The sequence below is a fragment of the Hemiscyllium ocellatum genome, chromosome 6 (assembly GCF_020745735.1).
Source record: "Hemiscyllium ocellatum isolate sHemOce1 chromosome 6, sHemOce1.pat.X.cur, whole genome shotgun sequence".
Lineage (NCBI taxonomy): Eukaryota > Metazoa > Chordata > Chondrichthyes > Orectolobiformes > Hemiscylliidae > Hemiscyllium > Hemiscyllium ocellatum.
In genome coordinates this window covers 73,308,203-73,327,727 of record NC_083406.1, presented here as the reverse complement: position 1 = coordinate 73,327,727, position 19,525 = coordinate 73,308,203, and positions in this window count along the sequence as shown.

Sequence of the window (19,525 nt, the reverse complement as noted above, 5' to 3'; positions counted from 1 at the left end):
GGGTGGCCGTTGCAGTGTGGTATCTCTACTTTGTTTGGTTATAAATTCTGAATGAGCACATAAGGTCTGGTAGACCTAAGGCTGGGGCTGCAGGCAGTAATTGTTAGACTTCAGTAAAGGCTTTTGCACATCCTGGAGTTCAAGTTCCGGCTGCTCAATCCTCAGAGGATGTTGTCTGCATGTCCCCCTACCAATTTTCTAAAATCTTGGATTGGTCCCACAATTGCTGCATAATTATTTACAAAGTTCCTACAATAACTTGACAACCTTAGTACCTTTCTTACTTCCTGAATTGTCTTTGGATGGGGTAGAATGAGAATCATTTGTTTTCTCTCTATCATCAAGGCTTTAAATCTCTTCAGAATTCTGCACTGCAAATATCTCACAATGCACTGTTCTGACTGAACTTTGTCTGGGTCTACCTTCAATCCAGCTTTGGTTATTGCCTAAAGTAACTGCATGATCTCGAGTGCTTGTGCATGGACACTCCTGATGCTGGAAGATGATTGTCTATGCATTGTGGTAACACCTTTTCTGTTTTGTCAGCTCTATGACTTCTATAGATTTGGCCACATAATGGTGGAATAATCATGGGCTGTTACGAAAGCTTTGAGGTACTCTTGTCCATGTGTATTGTGTCTCCCGCACAGTAATTTCATCTGGGATTCCTCATAGAGTGGTATTGCCCTAAATCCATTTGCAATATCTAGTGGTGATACCTGATGGTCAAGGTGCAGATCATTCACATTAGTGGTGGGCCTAACTATGATTGGGCACAGCCATGAGGTAACAGTGTTGAGGGCAGGATAGTCAATCATCAACCTATATGATCTGTCAACTTTGTGGACAGTTCAAATAGAGAAGTCTGTAATGGAAACATTGTCCACAATTAAATCCTATTCTTTCAAATCTTTAATTATATTGACCACTTGCCTCCACTTTAATCAGGTACTGTCATTTGGGGTATGCATCAGCCTAACTAGCTGTATTTGAATATATCCACAGACTCTCTCTTTTGTTTAACCCAGAGCTCTGGGTAAAGTTTACAACTAAGTTTGTATCCTCCCTTTACACTCTGGTCTACGTTGATTATTTTTATCACTCGTCTCCGAAGTATATAACCTCCAGGATTGTATGTTCCTTTATTCCCCAAATTAACATGTCATCATGTGGGTCTGTAACTGTGCTCAGCAATCATAATGTCTCTATTCCCAAGATAGTTCCTTCCCACAGGGGCTTACCAAAAACCTGACTGGGATCTCAATGTCTTATATTTCTAGCTGCCCCACACTCCACTCTGTCTCCTTCTGTCCCCTTCCTACTCCTTGTATTTAAACAATTGCTCTGTGATTCGTATTTCTTCATTGTTGACACAAATTGAGGTTCCTGTGTCTACTAACATTCTACAATGCTGGCCCAATGATACTGTATTTAAAAACCCTCTCAGACTCCCTTATTCTCTGAGCTGTAGGAAAGATGTTGTTAAATTGAAAGGGTTCAGAAAAGGATTGACAAGGATATTGCCAGGGTTGGAGGGTTTAAGCTATGTGGAGAGGCTGAAGAGGCTGGGGCTATTTACCTTGGGGCATTGGAGCCTGAGAGGTGACCTTGTGGAAGTTTATAAAATCATGGATAGGATGAATAGTCAAGGGCTTTTCCTGAGGGTAGGGAAAACCAAAACTAGAGGATTTAAAGCGAGAAGGGAAAGATTTAAAAGGGACCAAAAGGGCAACTTTATCAGACAGAGGTTGTTGTGTGTGTGGAATGAACTGCCAGAAGAGGTGGTGGAGGCTGGTACAATTACAACATTTAAAAGGCATCTTGAGGGTACATGAATAGTAAAGGTTGAGAGGGATATAGGCCAAATGCTGGTAAATAGGACTACATTAATTTCGAATTCCTGGTCAGCGTGGATGAGTTGGACCAAAGGGTTTGTTTCCATGCTGTACAACCTATGACTCTGTGACGTTATAACTCAGCTGTTATGTGGGAAAAAGTATTACTCCTATCTCTCCCTCTGGCTGTTAAGTGTTCTAACTCCTTAGTTCAGAGCATCAAGCCAGTCCCATGAAGAGGATATTCTGATGATCCTCTCCCAGTCCTTCCTGAAACATATTTAGAAACGCTGGATCATCCTTCTGTGGATCATGGCTATTGCTATGACCATTACATGCAGCCCACTTCCTCTCTTCGAATTCAGATGGTGACATCCCTTTTCTTTGCTTTACTCCCATTATTGCTCCCCAGTTTGGATGAACCTTACGGAGGGCATCACTAATTGCCTCCTGTTGCCTTGCTTGCTTCCACTTTGTGATTTCTTACAGTCAACTGAGTGCATTCTTTTAATTCAATCCCTTACTTCCTGCTATCTTTCTCTTCCTACCTTCACTCTTACTGAGGCATCACATTCCCAGGGGTCAAGGAATGAACTTCTCCTAGTTCTTTTAATTTATTCTAAATTTCTACATTCTCATGATTCTTTTGTTGAGGAGACTAATTCATCAAGCAGCATTTGATGCTCTGCAGTCGTGAATAGCCATATTGTGATAACTACCCGTCTGCCCTTGTCCATTCGTTTTGGTCATTGGCTGATATGAGGCTAGTATAGCCAAAGCTGATGCTTTTGATGAAACACAACACTTATTATTTAGATTCATAATGTCTTAGAGATGGGCAGCACAGAAGCAGGCCCTTTGGTCCAACTCGTCCATGCTGACCAGATATCCTAAATTAATCTAGTCCCACTTGCCAGCATTTGGCCTATATTCCTCTAAGCCCTTTCTATTCATATACCCATCCAGATGCCTTTTAAATGTAATTGTACCAGCCTCCATCACTTCCTCTAGCAGCTCACTCCATACGTGCACCACCTCTGTGTGAAAAGGTTGCCCCTTAGGTCCCATTTAAATCTTTCCTCCCTCACCATAAGTCTATGCACTGTAGTTCTGGACTCTCCCAACCCAGGGAAAAGACTTTGTCTATTTACCCTATCCATGTCCCTCATGATTCTTTAAACCTCAGCTGCCGATGCTCCAGGGAAAATAGCCCCGGCCAATTAGCCTCTCCTTGTAGCTGAAATCCTCCAACCCTGGCAACATCTTTGTAAATCTTTTCTGAACCCTTTCAAGTTTCATAACATTCTTCCTGTAGACCAGAATTGCACACAATATTCCAAAAGTGGCCGAGACAATGTTTTGTACAGCTGCAACATGAGCTCCCAACTTCTATACTCAGTGCTCTGTCCAATAAAGAAAATAATACCACACACCTTCTTCACTATCCTATCTACCTGTGACTCTACTCTCAAGGTACTACGAGCCTGCGTGTGACTGAGACTGTGGTTTCAGGTCAATCCATTCATCTTTATATTCTGCCACTCCTGATTGCTATTTTCTGTCCAGAGTCGGTCCACTGAGGCAACTAGCATCTGTGTCAGGTTTCCTGAGTATTCCTGTTTGTTGCAGATTCAAGCCTGCTATCATGTCTAAAGGCAGTCCACCACTCCATCAAACACTGGGGACCATCATTTGGTTGCCAACCTTTCTTATTCATACAGTCAAGAGTCATAGAGATGTACAGCATGGAAACAGATCCAACCTAATCTTACCAGCACTCAGCCCATATCCCTCCAAACCTTTCTTATTCATATACCCATCCAGATGCCTCTTAAACATTGCAATTGTACCAGCTTCCACCACTTCCTCAGGCAACTCATTCCATACACATATCACACTCTGTGTGAAAAAGTTGCTCCTTGGGTCCCTTTGTATCCTTCCCCTCTCACCCTACACCAATGCCGTCTAGTTCTGACTCCCCCACCCAGGAAAAAGACTTTGTCTATTTACCCTATCCATGCTCCTCATGATTTTGTAAACCTCTATAAGGTCACCCCTCAGCCTCCGACCTCCAGGGAAAACAGCCCCAGCCAATTCAACCTTTTCTCAATAGCTCATATCCTCCAACCCTGGCAACATTCTTGTAAATCTTTTCTGAACCCTTTCAAGTTTCATAACATCCTTCCAATAGGAAGGAGACCAGAACTGCATGCAATATTCCAACAGTGGCCTAACCAATGTCCTGTACAACCCCAACATGACCTCCCAACTCCTGTACTCAATATGCTGACCAATAAAGGAAAGCATACCAAATGCCTTCTTCACTATCCTATCTACCTGCGACTTCGCTTTCAAGGAGCTATGAACCTGTACTCCAAGGTCTCTGTTCAGCAACACTCTCTAGGATCTTACCATTGAGTGTACAAGTCCTGCTCCGATTTGCTTTCACAAAATGCAACACCTCACATTTATCTAAATTAAACTCCAAGTGCCACTTTCAACCCATTTGCCCATCTGATCAAGATCCCATTGTACTCTGAAGTAACCTTCTCTGCTGTCCACTACACCTTCAATTTTGGTGCCATCTGCAAACTTACTAACTATACCACTAGGTTCATCTCCAAATCATTTATATAAATGATGAAAAGTAGTGGACCCAGCACCGACCCTTGTGGCACTCCACTGGTCACAGGACTCCAGTCTGAAAAACAACTCTTTCCCACCACCCTCTGTCTTCTACCTTCGAGCTAGGTCTGTATCCAAATGGTGAGTTCTCCCTGAATTTCATGAGATCCAACCTTGCTAACCATTTCCCATGGGGAACCTTGTTGAATGCCTTCATGAAGGTCACGTCCACCGCTCTGCCCTCATCAACCCTCTTTGTTACTTCTTCAAAAAACTCAATCAATATTGACTATCCTTAATCAGTCTTTGCCTTTCCAAATAAAGTACATCCTGTCCCTCAGGATTCCCTCCAACAACTTGGCAGCCACTAATGTCAGGCTCACTGGTCTGTAGTTCCCTGGCTTCTTCTTACCACCTTTATTAAATAGTGGCACCATGTTAGCCAACCTCCAGTCTTCCAGCACCTCACCTTTGACTATCGATGATCCAAATATCTCAGCAAGGGGCCCAGCAATCACTTCCCTAGCTTCCCACAGAGTTCCTCATATGTTAAGATTTTCATTCCTGGAATCATTCTAAGGTACAGGTTCTGGAGATTTATCCATTTTTATGCATTTCAAGATATCCAACATTTCCTCCCCTGTAATATGGACATTTTTCAAAATAACACCATTTATTTCCCCACAATTTTTTATCTTCCATATCCTTTTCCACAGTAAACACTGATGCAAAGGACTCATTTAGTATCTTCTCCATCTCCTGCGGCTCCACACAAAGGTTGCCTTGCTGATCTTTGATTCAATTCGATTCGATTTGATTCCCTACCGTGTGAAAACAGGCAATTTGGCCCAACCAGTCCACACCGACTCTCCGAAGAGTAACCCAACCAGACCCATTTTCCTCTAACCAATGCACCTAACATTACGGACAATTTAGCATGGCCAAGTCACCTGACCTGCACATCTTTGGACAGTGGGAGGAAACCGGAGCAGACATGGGGAGAATGTGCAATCTCCACACAGACAGTCACGTGAGGCTGGAATTGAACCTGGGACCATGTGCTCTGAGGCAGCAAAGAGGAGACCTATTCTCTCCCTAGTTACCATTTTGTCCTTAATATATTTGTAACCCTTTGGATTCTCCTTAACTCTACTTATAAAAGCTATCTCATGACCCCTTTTGCCCTCCTGATTTCCCTCTCAAGTATGCTCCTACTGCCTTTATACTCTTCTAAGGATTCTCACATGATCTATCTTGTCCAGACCTGACACATGCTTCCTTCTATTTCTTAACCAAACCCTCAATTTCTTTAGTCATCCAGCATTCTCTGTACCTATTAGCCTTTCCTTTCAGCCTAACAGGAATATACTGTCTCTGAACTCTCATTATCTCATTTCTAAAGGCTTCCCATTTTACAGCTATCTCTTTACCTGCAAACATCTGGCCCCATACAGCTTTTGAAAGTTCTTGCCTAATACTGTCAAAATTAGCCTTCCTCCAGTTTAGAACTTCAACTTTTAGACCTTGTCTATCCTTTTCTAACAGTATTTTAAAGCTAATAAAATTATGGTCACTGGCCCTAAAGTGCTCCCCCACTGACACCTCTGTCATCTGCCCTGCCTTATTTCCCAAGAGTAGATCAAGGTTTGCACCTTCTCTAGTAGGTACATCCGCATACTGAATCAAAATGTTTTCTCGTACACACTTAATGAATTCCTCTCCATTTAAACCCTTAACACTACGGCAGTCCCAGTTAAAATCCCCTACCATAACCACCTTATTATTCTTACAGGTAACTGAGGTCTCCTTACAAATTTGTTTCTCAATTTCTCGCTGACTTTTAGGGGGCTTATAATACAATCCCAATAAGGTGATCATCCCTTTCTTATTTCTCAGTTCTACCCAAATAATGTCCCTGGATGTATTTTTGGGAATTTCCTCTCCCAGTACAATTGTAATGCCATCCTTTACCAAAAACACCACTCCCCCATCTCTCTTGCCTCCCTTTCTGTCCTTGCTGTAGCATTTGTATCCTGGAACATTAAGCTGCCAGTCCTCTCCATCCCTGAACCACATCTACTTAATTGCTAGAATATCCTAGTCTCATGTTCCTAACCATGCTTTGAGTTCATCTGTCTTCCTTGTTAGGCATCTTGCATTGAAGTAAATGCAGTTTAATTTATCAGCCCTACCTTGTTCTCTGCTTTGTCCCTGCCTGCCATGACTGTTTGACTCACTTCTTTTCTCAACTGTACCAGTATTTTCTCAGTATCTCCCTGGCTCCCAGCCCCCACCTTACTAGTTTAAATTCTCCCAAGCAGCTCTAGCAAATTTCCCTGCTAGTTTATTAATACCCTTCCCAATTCAGGTGGAATCCGTCCTTCTTGTACAGGTCACTTCTACCCTAGAAGAGATTCCAATGATCCATAAATGTGAATCCTTCTCCCATACACCAGCTCCTCAGCCATGCATTCATCTGCTCTATCCTCCTATTACTACCCTCACTAGCCTGTAGCACCAGAAATAATCCAGATATTATTACTCTTGAGGACCTTCTTTTTAAATTCCTGCCTAACTCTCTATAATTTCCCTTCAGAATCTCATCCTTTTCCCTTCGTATGTCATTAGTTCCAATGTATACAATGACCTCCTAATGGGCCCTCTCTCCCTTGAGAACATTCTGCACCCTTTCTGAGACATCCTTGATCCTGGCACCAGGGAGGCAACACACCAATCTAATTTTTCGTTGCTGGCCACAGAAACATCTGTCTGTGCCTCGGACTAGAGAGTTCCCTAGCACAATTGATTTCTTGGCACTCGAAATACCTCTCATTGCATTAGAGCGAGTCTCGATTCCAGAAACTTGCTTGTTTGTAGCTACATTCCCCTGAGAATCCATCACCCCCTACATTTTATCAATCAGCTTTCTATATTTCTGGGCCATGGTTGTCTCACTGACACCAGTTCTGTCCAACACCTTATATGCTATAAATCTCCAAATTTTTCTCATTCTAAATAAGAAATGAAATATTAAAAAATCTCTAAAAATATTGAAGGAAGAATGAAGATAGGGTCCATTTGGATCCATGCATTGAGGCATTGAGAAATATGTGAAAAAATGGCCAATAAATAAGCACCTTTAAAAATACAAAACTACAAGTGGCAAAATGTAAAAGTTCGAGCTTCTTTCAACATTTCAACAGTAAAACAGTCATCGAAGAGAGAAGAAACATATTGAGGTATAAATAGTCTCGAAGCAGAGAATATATACAAGGCAGTAAGCACTCTGAATGATTGCTTCCTTTAGTTAGTCACAAAGAAAGCACAGACAGTTATGTCCTTCCCAAAAAGAGACATTCGAGGTGAAATTAATGTCTTAATATTTATGAGGTGAAATTGCTGGCTAAATGGACTGAAAACAAATAATTTATCTGAAGATAGACAATATTCATATCAGTCTTGAGACAGACTAGGCACGAGATTTATGAGCATTGACAATCCTAATGAAGGTGTACAAGAGATTTAACATCAGCCTGAAAACAAGCAGCACTTTGCCTGCGTTCAAAAACGTAACAAGTCAGACCTGGGGAGCTCCGTGCCTAAATGTAACCTTCAATCTTTAGCCAAATGATGGAATTGATTACCCGGAGTAAAATGGAGTAGCTGGTAAATTCATAGATGGACTTTTCATCTGCCATAATTTTAGAGGAAGTGTTGCAGAATTCCCTGGATGGACTGTAAATGACCAATCTGCCAGGATTACTGTAGTTTATCTGCCAAAGGATATTAGTTTGTGTTTGCACAAGGCTTTCAGTTCAGGTTCAATTCTGCACATTAAAGAAATGGTTCTCCTGATGTCTGCTGGTAGTTTATAGCTGCAATAGTTACCCCTTCCTTATCAGTGATTGCTGCCTAACTGTAGTAAGTTTTGGCAAACTCTTTTGTTACAGCATTGCATAAAATACCATTTTCTGTAACTACATTGCTCATGAGTACAGATGACTTTATCCTCTCTTTTCACTCTCTTGCATATGACTGCCCATGCCATTTTAAAACACAATAATAATATTACATTGTCTAAGACATTCTTGTTTGAATGCAAAAAGTAAGAGAACCCTGACATCAAAACATCTCCATAGTAATTATCAGGGAAAATCTTGATTGATGAACCCTATTTCAATAAGTAATTTAATCAAGTTTCACACAACTGAATTAAATTAAAAATGATGTGAATACAGGCTAAGTCTTTTGCATTGTTAAGAAATTGGATGAAGGGTAGAAAACAGTTTAAGAGGATAGAGAAACAGAGTTAATATTTTAACAAAACTTTTATTCAGTTCTGAACATTAACTCAGTTTTTAACGCACAGATGCTACCAGACCTGTTGAGTTTCTTCAGTTTTTTTCTGTGTTTGTTTCAGATTTCCAGCATCTGTAGTGTTTTACATTTATTAGGTTAAAAGGTTAATCTTGGGTGTGGTCATCACTTCATTTTCTGATGTAATCATCACTTTGACTCAGACATTCAGTGCAAACTGCTCAAATTTTCAGATAATTCCAAACTATGAGAAGCAATTAAGTAGTAGACCAAGGAATTACAAATTCTGTTGTGCAAAAAATGCAAATGTAATTATAATTTCTTTCCAAGGGCAATAAGAGATGAGAAATAAATGCTGGCTTAGCCAGTGGTGCTCATACCTTTGAATGAAGGGAAAAAGAAATATAACGTGGCAATCCTAAAGTAGTGCCCACAGGAAATGGCAGTTCAGTTGACACAAACTCCTAGTTTGATATTGAAAAAGTTAAGAATAAAGTTGTGGAATATGGTGCCATGTGGTGTAGTTGAAGAAGCAGCATTGAAACAAAAGTGAAGCCTTGATGATTACTATAGAGAAATTGAACTAGAAGATTGAAGGAATTGGGACAGAAGAGGCAATTAGATGTGTGGAGGTCTCCATAGAGTATAGGGGTGCGGTACTCAGTGATCAGCACTGTTGCCTCACAGGACCAGGGACACCAGTTTGATTTGGGTCATTGTTTGTGTGGAGTTTGCATGTTCTACCTGTGTCTGTGTGGGTTTGTTCAGGTGCTGTAGTTTCCCCCCACAGTCCAAAGATGTTCAAATTAGGTGGATTGGCAATGATAAATTTCCCCATAGGGTCCAGGGATATGTAAGCTAGGTGGGTTAGCCATGGGAAATGCAAGGTTGTGGAGATAGGATTAGGAGTGCTGGGTCAGGGTTGGATACTCTTTGAAGGGTTAGTGCAGATTCGATGGGCCAATGACCTCTTTCCACATTGTAGGGATTCAATGACTACAGCATTTAGACTGAATGGCTTAATTCTGCATTGTAAATTTTATGTAATCCTATATGTGATCAGGTCGCCCATGACCTCCAGGATTGTTCCAGAAATGTTGATATTTTTCATGAGCATGGATAAAAACTCTAAATGTGGAAGCCAAGTTTAAACCAAGCTAGACTCTGCAATTTACAAACTGGAACAGACAGTATTCATGTAGCCAGACAATCAGATAGCACATCTTTATCAAAAAGAGACATTTCTGAGGTGGGATTGCTGAACAGGCTAAGTGGGCATAAAACAAATAATTCCTCTGAAGATAGACAATGTTTATCTCAGTGTTGAGAGAGACTGGGAAACTAGATAGGCCCAGAACTGCCTGGCCAGATAATAACAGTCACATGTTTCAGAACAAAGTGTTGTTTTCATCTCCAGTGGAACTGCTTGGTTAGAAGAATATTACACAGACTTGACAGCACCCAGCTCAGTAGGAGGCCAGAGGCACAGAACGGCAAGCTCAACACTTGACAGTTGAAGGTTCAAAATATGTCCGGTGACTCCCAGATATGGAAACTAGTCACCGCATTGGACTTTCCTGTCCCCGCCCGATGCTAGTATTAGATGCACACCACAGAATCTTTAAGAGCATGAAAAGGGGGATAAAAAGGGTAACTTGGACTCGCTCAGCTCTTTTCACCTTCTTCAATGGCATCTCTAGAGTGCACCTTCAACTGGAAATCTGAGCTGCACAGTATCACTAGCTCCTTGTATCTTATGGTGAGCATCATCAGACTGACCAGATCCAGAGAGACCACTATAGTGAGAGGACCTGAACACCAGAACCAGTCCTAAATGAGAAGAGAAGCCCAAAGCGATGATTGCAGATCCTAAAGCATCAGCCAACTCTCAAAGACCAAGGGACAGCTGTATTGAATTACCAGTCATTTCAGACCAACAGCTCAAATAGAGCAGTAGGGAAGTGTGGATAGGGTGTAACAAATCCACAGAAGCACTTGTCAGAAGTAGATAGCTAGTGTAGGTTTGTGACTGCTTACGTAGAGCTTTAAGACTGTTTACTGAAGAGTCCTGAGAAGAGATTGATATTATCAAATAGTTTAATTAATGTACAATAGTAGAGTATGCTAAATATTGTTTTTCCTTGAAAAAGCATTTAATGAAGTTGTGTCGGACCTTCCACTGACTCCTGAACCCTTTGTCTATCTCATTGCGTAACATGCCTGAGTTAAAACAGGTCAGTGCAAACTGGCCAAGGCAAGTCAGGGTACGTTTATCTACCTTTCATTTTGTGTCATATGAAAAAGACCAATGCATCTTACTAAAGTTGACTGTAATCTTGTGTAATTATTTGCAACAGCAAATAACACGCAACAGGGAAGGTGAATTATGACACCACAGAAGTAAAACAGTCAAACTATTCAGTGAAAACTACTTCTGTGTCCAGATCTAGTACAGTGTCTGAATGGTCTCCTGAGATTTTGCCTTTATTTCCTCGGCTGTTCAGCAAACATTTCATTTGTATCCTTTACTGTCACAACACACTAATCAGTTAGCCTCAGAGATTTATTCACCTTATACCAGATGTGTGATGTTGAGCAATACAATTTAGCAAATATTACTCTATTATTCTCATTACCTGTCATTTCTCCAAAGTAAATATCTTTTATAAGCTGAGTTTTGCAATCTCTTCTTTCTGTATTCAGCCTTCTCCTGATTATTTTTGGCCTTTTCCAGTTTGATATTGCCTCTTTCTATGCTGATGTATCAAGTCATTCCGTGTTTTGTCTCCATCAGAGCTGAAAATGTGTTGCTGGAAAAGCGCAGCAGGTCAGGCAGCATCCAAGGAGCAGGACAGTCGACGTTTCGGGCATGAGCCCTTCTTCAGGAAGAAGGGCTCATGCCCGAAGCATCGACTCTCCTGCTCCTTGGATGCTGCCTGACCTGCTGTGCTTTTCCAGCAACACATTTTCAGCTCTGATCTCCAGCATCTGCAGTCCTCACTTTCTCCTTTTGTCTCCATCAGCCAATATGCATTCCATTTCAGAGACAGTGAGGACTGCAGATGCTGGAGATCAGAGTTGAGAGTGTGGTGCTGGAAAAGCACAGCAGGTCAGGCAGAATCGGAGGAGCAGGAGAATTGATGTTTCAGTCATAAGCCTTTCATCAAGAATTCCATTTCAGAGGCAACACTTAGAGTCATAGAGACATACAGCACAGAAACTGACCTTCGGTCAAACTTGTCCATGCTGACGAGATATCCCAACTTAATCTAATCCCTCTTACCAGCATCCAGACCGTATCCTTTCAAACCCTTCCTATTGATATACCCATCCAGATGCCTTTTAAATGTTGCAATTGTACCAGTCTCCATCACATCCTCTGGCAGCTCATTCCATACACCTACCACCCTCTGCGTGAATAAGTTGCCCCTTATGACCCTTTTACAACTTTCCCATCTCACCTTATACCTAAGCCCTCTAGTTCTGGACTCTCCCACCCTAAGGGAAAAGACTATATCTATTTATCCTATCCATGCCCCTCATGATTTTATAAACCTCTATAAGGTCACCCCTCAGTCTCCGACGCTCCAGGGAAAACAGCCCCAGTCTATTCAACCTTTCCCAATAGCTCAAATCCTCCAACCCTGGCAAAATCCTTGTAAATCTTTTCTGAACCCTTTCAAGTATCACAACATTCATCTGATAGGAAGGAGACCAGAATTGCACGCAATATTCCAACAGTGGCCTAACCAATGTCCTATACTGCCATGATATGACCTCCCAACTCCTGTACTCATACTCTGACCGATAAAGGAAAGTTCACTATCCTATCTACCTGTGACTCGACTTTCAAGGTGCAATGAACCTGCACTCCAAGGTCTCTTCGTTCAAAACACTCTTTAGGACCTTACCATTAAGTGTATAAGTCCTGCTCTAATTTGTTTTTCCAAAATGCAGCACCTCGCACTTATCTAAATTAAAGTCCGTCTGCCACTCATCAGCCCATTGGTCCATCTGGTTAAGATCCCATTGTAATCTGAGGTAACCTTCTTTGCTATCCGCTACACGTCCAATATTGGTGTCATCTGCAAACTTACCAACTACACCTCTTATGCTCATAGCCAAATCATTTATATAAGAAATGAAAAGTAGTGGATCCAGCACCAATTCTTATGGCACTCCACTGGTCGGGGCCTCCAGTCTGAAAAACAACCCTCCAACACCAACCTCAGTCTTCTATAAGAAGGACAGAAAGAGAGGCAAGAAAGGAAGAGGAGTGGTGTTTTTGATAAGGGATAGCATTACAGTTGTACTGAGGGAAGATATTACTGGAAATACATCCAGGCAAGTTATTTGGGTAGAACTGAGAAATAAGAAAGAGAAGATCTCCTTATTGTGATTATAGATACCCTAATAGTCAGCGGGAAATTCAGAAACAAATTCGTAAGGAGATGTCAGTTATCTGTAAGAATGATAGGGTGGTTATGGTAGGGGATTTTAACTTTCCAAACATAGACTGGGACTGTCATAGTACTAAGAATTCAAATGGAGAGGAATTTGTTAATTTTGTACAAGAAAATTTTCTAATTCAGTATGTGAATATGTCTATTAGAGAATGTGTAAAACTTGACTTACTCTTGGGAAATAAGGCAGGGCAGGTGACTGAGGTGTCAGTGGGGAAGCATTTTGGGACCAGCGACCATAATTCTATTAGTATTAAAATAGTCATGGAAAAGGATAGACAAGATCTAAAAGTTGAAGTTCTAAATTAAAGAAAGGTCAATTTTGGTGGTATTAGGCAAGAACTTTCAAAAGCTGCTTTGGGGCAGATGTTCACAGGTAAAGGGATGGCTGGAAAATGGGAAGCCTTCAGAAATGAGGTAGTCAGAATCCAGAGACAGTATATTCCTGGTAGGGTGAAAGGAAAAGCTGGCAGGTGTAGGGAATGCTGGATGACCAGAGAAATTGAGAGTCTGGTTAAGAAAAAGAAGGAAGCATATGTCAGGTGTAGACAAGATAGAGCGAGTGAATCTTTCAAAGAGTATAAAGGCAGTAGGACTTTACGCAAGAAGGAAATCAGGAGGGCTAAAAGGGGACATGAGATAGCTTTGGCAGATGGGGTTAAGGTCAATCAAAAGGGTTTTTACAAGGACATTAAGGACAAGAGAGTAACTAGGGAGAGAATAGGGCCTCTCAACTTCTGCCAAATCACTCATTTAATGGAGTTTAATGGTGGTTTAATACAATATCATTGCACCAACAATCCAGAAGCATAGTCTAATCCTTTAGACATGATTTTGAATCCTTCCACTGCAGCTGGTAGAATTTGAACTCAATTAAAAGTATTAAAAGCTCATCACAGTAACTGCAACCACAAGATTATTGATTGTTGCAAAAACTGGTCTGGTTCACTGATGTTCTTTAAGGAAAGAAATCTGGCCTTGCTGTGACTTCAGGCCCACAGCAATGTGATCAATTCATAACTACTCTGCAATCAGGCAAAATATATTCAGATATTTCCATAGAAACAGTGCAGTGAAAGGAAACTAAATTGATGGATTAATTTAAATTATGAGGAGAGAGATGTGAGTATGCCTCCATTAGAGAGGCTCAGAATTATTTTATAAAAGATACTAAATGGTCAGGCAAATAAAATCTAATAGTCACTGATTTTACAATAAGAAAGTTTAACCTCAAATAGAGGAAAGGTGAAAAGACAATTTTACATTTATGTACATAAATAGTGTTTGGAATTAACAGTCAGATGAGATAATGGATGCTTAAAAGTTCATAAGTTTCTGGAGACTTGGATTCACATTATAACTGAGATATCAAGGGATGTATCAGTTTCTCAATAATCATATCAGCAGCTTAGGCCACAACAACCACACCCAGTCATGTATATCTCTTTGTTCTCATTTCTTATTGAGAATTTACACAGAAATGCATCAAAGGTTTGTGCCATTGCCTTGTGTAACAGTTAGCAAAATGTCAAAGCATTACATTTTTTAATTTAGAAAGGTCAGTTGCCCATGCCAGATATTCCTGTCTATTTGAAATCCCATCATAGTCTCGTCCATTCCTATATTAATAGGCTCTATTGTTACTAATTTGCATATGTGCAACTGTCAGAAGACAAAAACATTTTTGAGTCATCTCTTACTAAATTATTTGGTAGATTCTTATCCATCAATATTCCTTTCACATTTATTCCAAATATGTTACATTATATCTAGACAGCGGCTATCGTCAGTTCAAATGACACCATATTTAAGTTAAGCAGGAATCTAATCTAATTATATAACTACATGATAACTGACAGTTTTACTTTTGATGCTGGAATGTTTCAATTAAGATGTTAGTTCTATAACTGTACCATGAGTGGAGCATCTGTGAGTGATATTTTTCCATTATCGTAATATCACTGCTGGCATTAATAGTCAGTCTGCAAGCTTCATACAATGCATAAATGACTTGCAATTTGTAAAATAAAAAATCCACTTTGTGAATCATTCTGTGTGGAACAATATTATTGGACAAATACTGTGATTGCTCCATTGCTGGGATCCCTGTCTTTTTAGAACATAGAACATAGAAAAATACAGCGCAGTACAGGCCCTTCGGCCCACGATGTTGCGCCGATCCAAGCCCACCTAACCTACACTAGCCCACTTTCCTCCATATGCCTATCCAATACCCGTTTAAATGCCCATAAAGAGGGAGAGTCCACCACTGTTACTGGCAGGGCATTCCATGAACTCACGACTCGCTGAGTAAAGAATCTACCCCTAACATCAGTCCTATACCTGCCACCCCTTAATTTAAAGCTATGCCCCCTCGTAATATCTGACTCCATACGTGGAAAAAGGTTCTCATGGTCAACCCTATCTAAACCCCTAATCATCTTGTACATCTCTATCAAGTCACCCCAAACCTTCTTTTCTCTAATGAAAACAGCCCCAAGTGCCTCAGCCTTTCCTCATACGATCTTCCTACCATACCAGGCAACATCCTGGTAAACCTCCTCTGCACCCGTTCCAGTGCCTCCACATCCTTCCTATAGTATGGCAACCAAAACTGCACACAATACTCCAGATGCAGCTGCACCAGAGTCTTATACAACTGCAACATGACCTCAGGACTCCGGAACTCAATTCCTCTACCAATAAAAGCCAGTACACCATATGCCTTCTTCACAGCACTATTTACCTGGGTGGCAACTTTCAGAGATTTGTGTACATGGACACCAAGATCCCTCTGCTCATCCACACTACCAAGTATCCGACCATTAGCCCAGTACTCCATCTTCTTGTTACTCTTACCAAAGTGAATCACTTCACACTTAGCTGCATTGAACTCCATTTGACACCTTTCTGCCCAGCTCTGCAGCTTATCTATATCCCGCAGTAACCTGACACATCCTTCCTCACTGTCAAGAACTCCACCAACTTTCGTATCATCTGCAAACTTGCTCACCCAACCTTCTAGCCCCTCCTCCAGGTCATTTATAAAAATGACAAACAGCAATGGTCCCAAAACAGATCCTTGCGGAACACCGCTAGTAACTGCACTCCAAGATGAACCTTTACCTTCAACTACTACCCTCTGTCTTCTTCCAGCCAGCCAATTCCTAATCCAAACCTCCAACTCACCCTCAATGCCATACCTCCGTATTTTTTTGCAGTAGCCTACCATGGGGAACCTTATCAAACGCCTTACTAAAATCCATATACACCACATCTACTGCTTTACCCTCGTCCACCTCCTTAGTCACCTTCTCAAAGAATTCAATAAGGTTTGTGAGGCATGGCCTGCCCTTCACAAAACCATGCTGACTATCCTTAAGCATATTATTCCTATCCAGATGTTCATAAATCCTATCCCTTACAATTCTCTCCAAGACTTTGCCCACAACAGAAGTGAGACTCACCAGCCTATAGTTACTAGGGTTATCCCTACTCCCCTTCTTGAACAAGGGGACCACATTTGCTATCCTCCAGTCTTCTGGCACTATTCCTGTAGACAATGAGGACATAAAATTCAAGGCCAATGGCTCTGCAATCTCCTCCCTTGCTTCCCAGAGAATCCTAGGATAAATGCCATCAGGCCCAGGGGACATATCTATTTTCACCCTTTCCAGGATTTCCAACACCTCTTCCCTACATATCTCAAAGCCATCCATTCTAATTAATTGTGACTCAATATTCACATCGGCAACAATGTCCTGTTCCTGAGTGAATTTTGTGCATTCCTCCTTTCTCACCCTTCATTTCAGGTGGTATCTTCAGTGGCTTTGACTTCAATCTTTCTTTCTGCTTGATGACCTTATCCCTTAATTAAAGTTGAGTAGCAGTTGCACAGGGTGAGAAAACCAGGATGATAAAAATTGCTTTCAACTGCAGGTTGTAGCAAAAATGGTGACTGTGGGCTCAGGAACGAGCTTTCTGGAATCAGAGGTCTGGAACCATTTCAGCTCAGGTGCAGAGTCCTTTCCATGAAGATTCAGCTCAGTATATCCCAACAGCCCATCAAGAGCCAGACCTTGCATCCTCAGACACTTTCCCCACATTTGGAGGGCTAACATTTTATGGGATTACCTCTTGGAGCCTTACCACCTTTCTGTGGATTCCATGTTAAAAAGAGATGATGGGGGACGCTCCCCTACAAGTACTCCATGGCACATAAAGGGCCAATGGTTGCCCTCATAGCAATATCACCACCAATGCTCAACATCATCCTCATCCCAATCACTAGGCCTGCCTGCTCCTGACCTCAGTTCCTCCTCTTCTATGGCAATCCACTCTTGAGCAGACTGCCCACTCCCTGGAGCTGCAGCTTCAGCAGTAGTCATCGTTTTGTTTGATAATTGGCTGCCACTGGCAATATTATAGCTCAGTTCCCAATGTGGCCAAACAAGGATGACTTCAGCGTCTGACTGCAGCATTGAGATTTCCAGGTCAATGGCAAATGCTTTAACTCTAAATGAGGCAGAGTCTGCAGCATCACTTAAAATGGAGTGAGCTATGTTTTAGCAAAGGAAGAATTTTGAAGAATGTGGGGTGAATTGGTTTACCGGAGAGAACTCTAGCACAGGACCAGGAGCTGAATACTCTCCACATTTGCTGAAATTTCTATCATTCTTTGAAGATTCTCCCTTATTGGGTTCAAGACCTGGGAGTACTCAGAAATGTTGGTATGATGTTCTTGTGATAGTTTACATGTTTGTATAAGATAGGAGACTTGAAAATAATTTCATAAACACAATCATCTTGGACATACAATCAAGATGTATCTTTTATACAATGTAAGATCTTTCACTACTGACATGGGACTTCTTACAAGGGGGAAAGAAAAATCTGGTTTGGATTTTACAGAAGTAAAACAAGACTAAGCAATTCCTGGATTAAATTGGACAGTTGACAGTTCTGATAATGTTAATACATGACACAACGTTTATTGCAGAAAATAAAAACCTTTCCAACGGGCTTTTTGTGGTACATTGAATTCTTACACCAATCTAAGATAGTGAATAATGCAATGGATTGTGCAATGCACATTGTGCAAGGCATTTTGATCCTCAGCTTAATCAGATGTATTGTTGGTTCTTTCAGAAGTGGCTCAACGGGTTTAGAGGTATGACATTTATAAATTTGCCCTTGTTTTTAGACATTGAAATCAAGGTCCTACTTCCATCTGAGTAATTTAAAACACCCCGGCTCTTACATAATTTGATGACACCAATAGCCTAATTTGGTAAAGGACATTTGGCCATTTTATTCAGCGCAGCAAATTATTGCATAACTTGTATTCTTCCTGCTTTGTCAGCCGCCCGATGTTATTTAGAAATCAACAAAAGCCATGTATTCTTGCATCACTAACACTCTTGTGCTTTCTGTTTTTTTTGCCATAGAAATGTTTGCCTTTGGGTCAGTATCTGACCAGCACAAATTCATATATTATGTTGCAAATTCTTTAAAAGCACTTTTGAGAGTTGTATTGCTGAATGTAACCTTAGGGAGTTACTGAGTATGCCATGCTCTATGCTTGATGTTACTCTCTTGAATTCACTGTAATAAGCCGCATTATCTATACGCCTATTAATTTTTCATAGCTGATCACAGCTGAAGGGATTTGCTTGGACTCAAGTGAATGTAAATTTTCTGATAAATTGTTGAATTTATCTGAAACTCCTGGGAGTAGAATTCATTCTTTGTGTAATGTAGCACAATCAATTGCGACTTTTCAACTCACAAAGAAACATAAGTAAGTGGAGGCAGAAATTTCCATGGCCCGTTTATGCACTCCTATCACAATTCTGTCTTCTTCCTAACAGACAGCAAACAATGAACTTACTGGCTAATGTATGCTGACAGAGATCCTAGCGGTGCCCCTACTAGCACAAGCACTTACCATGAGTATTTAATGAGCAGTATGTAACTAGCGGGACTGGTGGCGCACTGTTAATATTACTCAGATAACAATCCCAAAGCTAATGCTCTGCAGATATGAGTTCAAACCCCAACATAGTAAATCATAAAATTGTATTTAATCATTAATCTGATATTAAAAACCCACTAGATCTTAGCAAAGGTGACCATTGGTAGTACTGGCAGGAGTGACCTCTGTTAAGATGGATAAATCACCAAAGCCAGACAAGTTGTTTTCTAGGCTGTTGAATCAAGCCAGGGAGGGGGATAACAAATGTTGAGTAGCACATTTTATTCCTTACCAGATATAGGTGATTGGAG